Genomic DNA, 6,951 nt, shown 5'->3' on the forward strand with positions numbered 1-6,951 from the left:
TTGCTTTAAATTATTTATCTATACTTATTTTATAAAATTAAAATATATATATATATATATATAAAATATATATTTAAAATTTTCAAATTGTAGATTATTCTTCCATAACAAAAACTTTATGAAATAATTTTATACAAATTATTAAAATTAAAACAATAAAGTTAACTATAACCTTCTAAAGCTACTTTGAGTAACGTTATAGTCGACTTTGAAACCTTGTCTTAAAATTGAACATATTTATAAAATTATAACTTAAAATTCAGAACGGTTAATGAGCATACTAGATAAATATGAATTATTTTTAACAATTAGAAGTTTTACAAATTTACATAACAAATAATAAATATACTTTCAAATGTAATTTGAGCTGAGATAAAATTTTATTGTGCGTACAAGTGGGTTCGTTATAGCCTGCGAGTTTGTATTTGTTCCACAGTTGAAATTAACTTTCCGTGCCACATCCAGTTTACTATTTAATTATCTCATAAACTCTCTGAATTAATGTAGAAGTTAAGAAATATTGCATAGTTATAGTAAATATTGTATTGTAAAAGATCTAAAATAACTTTTAAATACTTTAACTATCTGGTGCTACATAACTATGTATACCTACTGTTTGAATGATGTGACGCAAAATATTCAGATTGTGTTTATTAATATGTGATTAAAACCTTTAAATTTTGATTACATGTTGAAATTACAACTTAAGTATACATAAAAAATGTGCTTAATGGAAAATGAAAGAAAGACTAAACTGACTTTGTTGTGACCCATATAAGTTATGGGAATTTTGGTTCACTAAACATGTAAATAGACCTACAATATTCTCCTAGATGATTTGACACCCAAATATAATTGTTAAAAAGTAAGACACAAAAATCGCTTTCTTATAAAAATATTTAGTTGTGTTATTTTACTGTTAAAAAGAATGTAAACCTGGTGTATTTATCATTAATAGCAGAAATGGTTGTTGCACATATAATCATTTTTCTCACTGTCTGAATCTTGAATTCTCTGAGTGTGAAATTTATTTATGCATTTTTATTTGTGGTGTTATTCAATAGATGGCGCTGTTTCAATTACCTCATCTAACATCGAGTTCTTGCATTTCAGCAAAACAGACGAAACCATAATTTATTATAGATAGGTATATAGACACCCACACCATTTCTTCCTCATATTAATGCTCAGTTAGTAATTTCTAAATGGTTCATGTTTTTCTTGAAAAAAAACGAGTGTACTTAATTAGGATTTTAACCTCGAGTAACCTTCAATCCGGTGTAGAATTATTTTGTTAAATAGATCTTTAAAAAAAAAAAAATCATGATAATACTTATACATGAATACAGATAGTTGAGTATGTCATATAACAATTATTGTACTTATGAAAAATCAGAAAATCATGTGACAACTACAGCCAGTATACGGTTACAACAGGGCAAAATGTATCATAACTTCGATTTGACATTGTTTTACGTCTTTTTGGTAATGTGGTATCACCAAATACTGATTACGCTTGAGAACAGTATTAAAAAGGACTTTCTGACGTAAAATACTCATTTACTCAGCCATAAAAAATGTATTCAGATCCGAGGCTTAGAATTTGCAAAATTGATATATCTCTTGCTTCTAATATTATTGAAAATTGAAATAATATACATCAAGTTGGACAAAAACAACAACTGTCAACATGTTACATGTAGAAGTATCAGAGTTCTTTACAGCTGGGCCTAGCATGGCCAGGTGGGTTAAGGCGTTCGACTCCTAATCTAACGGTCGCGCGTTCGAATCCCGGTCGCACCAAACATGTTCACCCTTTCAGCCGTGGGGGCTTTATAATATGACGGTCAATCCTACTATTCGTTAGTAAAAAAGAGTAGCCCAAGAGTTGATAGTGGGTGGTGATGATTAGCTGTTCTTCCTCTAATCTTACACTGCTAAATTATGGATGGCTAGCGCACATAGCCCTCGAATAGCTTTGCTCGAAATTCAAAAACAAACAAACTTTACAGCTGATTTTTGTGACTTGTTGGCAATAAACATTTCAATGATAAACAAACAGCAGTATAATCTGTTTGTTTGAAGTTGTCTGAAACATTTCAAATCTTGAATGTTTGTCTTGTTTGGTTCCTCAAATCAAACAATCTCCTCTCACCCACTCAGTGTGGATTCTGACGACAGCGCTCCAACATGGACAACCTGATTCGACTTGAAACGTCAATGAGGGAAGCCTTTTTTAAGCGACAACCTTTTGTATTCTGTGCCTTTTTGACCCTGAGAAAGCTAATAATATAACGTGGAGGTCTCGCGAGATGCGATACCTCCACGTTGTATCACGTTCGTTGCATAATATAACGTGGAGGTCTCGCGAGATGCTATACCTCCATGTTGTATCACGTCGCGTTGCCACTTACCCCTTTTTATTAAAGATTTTTCTAATGAACCAGTGATTCCAAATCCATGTGGGTTCGATACGCTCCTGTTCTTTCCCACAGGAACTTGAAGTCCCTCAGGAATGTGTCTTGAATGTTACACTTTTCATTATGAAGATTAATGCCCTCAGTGGACAACTTCTCATACAGTTGCAAATAGTCTCTGTGTCAACGACTTCCACATTTCGCGTCAGTTGTCGAACATAAGATTTATTGAACGGCAGCTATAGACTGCCCTCAATCGCTCACTGAAGTGGACCACAGTTAATGGTTTTCTGTTACTAACAAGGTATTCACCCAGCTCCCGAGCTCTGTCTCGGAGATGTTGTGTTTCCCGTGGTCCCTGAGGAAAAGTTATTGGGTTTATCTTTGACCTAAGCTGACCTTTATTTCACATATCAAATAGCTACGTGTTAAGTGTACAAGGGCACTGAACATCCTCTATGTCTTCTCTTCCAATTCTTGGGGAGCACATCGATGTTCTATGCTAAAATTATATTGTGCACTTATTCAATCGAAACTAGACTATGGGTCTCTGGCTCTGCCAGGACCTCGACCTTGAAGATATTAGATCCTGTTCACCATCAAGAACTTTGGCTCTACACAGGGGCCTTCTGCACTTCTCCAGCCCAGAGTTTGTAGACTGAGTCTCATGAACCTCCACCATTTTTTTCAACTGTCTTTACTACGTTCCTTTCCAGAGCATCCCACCTGGGGTTGTGTTTTCCTTCCTCAGTATGCCATGCTCTTTTGGAAGAGATGGCCTTCCATTGTTCCTTTCGACCTTCATATCTAGGTGTAGTTGGATGAATTAGATCTGTCCTTAGATAACATAGCTGTATCCATTGATCAGCCCATCCCACCATGGCTAATTATTGTCCCCAAATGTGACCTTCCTTTGAGCCATCTGAAGGTGGGTACTCCAGATTGGAAGTATCACATTCTATTTGCCGAACATCTTTCGAACTATCCTTCCATTTCCATTTATATAGATGATTCGAAATCAAGTGACTCTGTAGGCTCTACCATGGATTGCTGTGATTCGGTTGTTGCACACAGAATCCTTCTACAATTTCTGTGTTCACTGCCGAATTCTACGCCGTTTCTCTTCCCTTGATCACATAGAAGCTATGCAGTACACGAACTGTACTTTTATATTAATTCATTTAGCTCTCTGTTAGCCCTGGAATCTCTTCACGTTAGTTCTATCCTCGTCGATATTCAAAACCGACTGGCCCATTTCTGTATTTCTGTCCAGTTTTACTGGATACCAGGCCACGTTGGTATTCGTGGAAACAAGCTCACTAACATAGCAGCTAGGTGTGTCTGCTCTGCCACTATCACCACTGTGCCTGTCCCATACGTGGACATGTTCCTGTATTCAAGGCTCGGCTCGGCTCTGCTCCAGTTAGTAATCGACTTGGAATGAACAACGTGATAACAAAATTTTCCAGATCAAACCTTCTATTGCTCTTTGGCCGTCTTGCTTCATAAAGATTTAAAGAAGGAAGTTGAGTTCCGGTTGGGCTACACATTGGTCACAGTTTTTTTAACTCATCACTTTCTTTTACCTGGTACTGATGCACCAATGTGTGGTCTGTGTGACACTCAAGTCACAATAGCACACACCTTACTGTCATGCCATCGTTACGATCGAGAGCAACGGCACCATTTTAAACATTTGTACCATGAGTTCACCATTGACGTTGGACAGTGTCATTGGTGAGAGTTATAATGTCCACCTCAGTTGTGCTTTTAAATTCTTTAAGGGCCATTAGATAGCCTAGTTGCTTTGCACCAATAAGTGTTAAACCAACCAACCAAATATTGAACAATTATGTGTATAAAGGAAACGTGTGATACATGTTCACAGAAGTATTAAAATGGTTAAATAACGAAGATTGCTTGAGAGACGTATGGAAAACTTCCTGCTTGTCTGTTTATGCTAACTACATTAAAGTCAGGAGAACAGTTACGAAAGCTACATTAACAAGATGGAACTGAGAATGTTCCCGAAAGATTAACATTAACACGGCCTGAGGGAAGCTACCGAGAATATCTATTTTATCATGCACAAAACTACGGGAAAAGGGAGTCAGAACTTTGAAGTGGTATCATCTGTGACAAAAACGTACAGATACAAGAAGGAAGGCTGCCAATTTACCGACTCTATCTACAATCAATGAACCAAGTTTTGTTTTTATTGTTGAGTGTTGCGAAATTATCAAGGGAAAAATGACAGTTAAGTGTCAGAACTCCTTGCTGGTATGTTGTGTGTATTGTAAGTGTCACAACTACTTGTAGCTAAGTTGTGTGTACTGTTAGTGTCAGAACTCCTTGTGGGTAAGTTGTGTGTACTGTTTGTGTCAGAACTTGTAGGTAAGTTGTGTGTACTGTTAGTGTCAAAACTCCTTGTGGGTAAGTTGTGTGCACTGTTAATGTCAGAACTCCTTGTAGGTAAGTTGTGTTTGGAAGATTTTAAGACTATAAGAAAGAGTTTGAATAAAATTTCGTGTCTGAAGATGAAAAATAAGTTCTCCCAAACTCAGAAGAAAGTTCTTCCTGAGCCAGTTAAATCTTGAGGATAAACATAACTAGTGCCAGCCAGTTAAACCTTGAGGATAAACATAACTAGTGCCAGCCAGTTAAACCTTGAGGATAAACATAACTATTGCCAGCCAGTTAAACCTTGAGGATAAACATAACTACTGCCAGCCAGTTAAATCTTGAGGATAAACATAACTAGTGCCAGCCAGTTAAACCTTGAGGATAAACATAACTAGTGCCAGCCAGTTAAACCTTGAGGATAAACATAACTACTGCCATGGTGATTCCTCCAAACGTTTCCCGCCTAAACTCTCTTTAAGCAACTCGTTCCCAACATCAAATAACTTAGTAAATTGCAGTTGGGTTGATGTTACGAAAGTATTCTTAGTGTTTTGGTGGTTTACACTAAAAGAGTTTCTTAGTCTAATCAAAGTATTAACAATGATTGCAAACATAATATTTTTAAAGCACATTAAAAGTGCTTATTTTTTACAGTCAAATTCTTTACTTTAACTGTAAACACCTCGAGTTAGTGCTTGTGTGCTCCATTCGCTCATTGCATTCTTCAATTAATATAAATAAAGGTGTAACTGGCAGAATTAGTCAAAACTCCAACAGCTAAGCCTACCCAATCAGTCTGCCCCATTACATAACATGTATAAAAATCTTTATTACATTGTTGATTACCACATTTGTATCAATAACTTTAAATAATTGTCATAAAAACACGTAGGTTAAAGACGTCTTGATAGAAATGGTTAAAACCCCACAACGCAACTGCTACAGTTGAAACGTCCACCTTTTGAAAGAGTCCGGGTTATACAGCTTTCATTAATTTAAATAACTTTCATTTTCATCAAAGTAGTTCAGTTGGTTTAGAACCCAGATGACAAGACGAATTATTCTTTGCTCTGTTATTACAATACAGTATGTGATAATTTACTTTAAAAATTACTGTGATACATCCTTAATTGCTTAAATCACAATCACCAAGTCCAGGCCCGGCATGCTTAACCTTTCAGGTGTGGATGCATTATAATGTGGCAGTTAATTCGACTATTCATTGGTAAAAGAGTAGCCAAGAGTTGGCAGTAGGTGGTGATAACTAGCTGTCTTCCCTCTAGTCTTACATTGCTAAATTAGGGACGGCTACTACAGATAGCCCTCGTGTAGCTTTACCTGAAATTCAAAAAAAAGTCTAGTTCTAAATAATTATCTTGTGATGCATGTTTATCCCTGACAGAAGTCAAGAACATTCCATCCAATACTAGATATCCATTGATACTCATTTAAACCAATGAGAAAGTTCTAACAACATGATGCCTCATTATGATAAACAATCGTTAATTCATAACAATTAAATTACACAATGTGTGATTCGTAAACAGTTATGTAAACAAACTTCCCATAAACTATATCTTCTAAAACTAAATTTAACACCTGGACTATATAAACTATCTAATTCTTAAATTTGCATTTAAGTTAAATTGAAGCAGTCGTGTATATCTAACAAAAAGTATCCAACATTATCAGATTTCCATCTGAAAAACAACAATTCAAGCCACGTACCAAGAAGTATCCCTTACCAGGAAAGATAGATCAACTATAGAAAACTGTATGAACACTACTTAGCACAGAAACGTTGCGACGCTGGTTGAAGCATATATTTACTTTGATAACTGTAGCATTCTCGCCTATATGCCATTTTTTTTATATTGATCATTGACGAAAATAATTCCATAAGTGGCACACAATATAACACAAAACTTACTTCAGAAGGATTCATGATTACTATAAGGTACATCTAGTTATGGAAAGAGGAGAGACAGAATAGAAAAGTTAAAATGAATTCAATCAGACAATGTTCTGACGTTTTTTTCAGTACACAGAAATATCAGCCTTTTATAAAATTAGGCCAACATACATGTTAACAAAGTGATGTTTCTAACCATAATTACCATACATCTGTTGC

Source organism: Tachypleus tridentatus, chromosome 12 (assembly GCF_004210375.1).
Source record: "Tachypleus tridentatus isolate NWPU-2018 chromosome 12, ASM421037v1, whole genome shotgun sequence".
In the NCBI taxonomy this organism is placed as follows: Eukaryota; Metazoa; Arthropoda; class Merostomata; order Xiphosura; family Limulidae; genus Tachypleus; species Tachypleus tridentatus.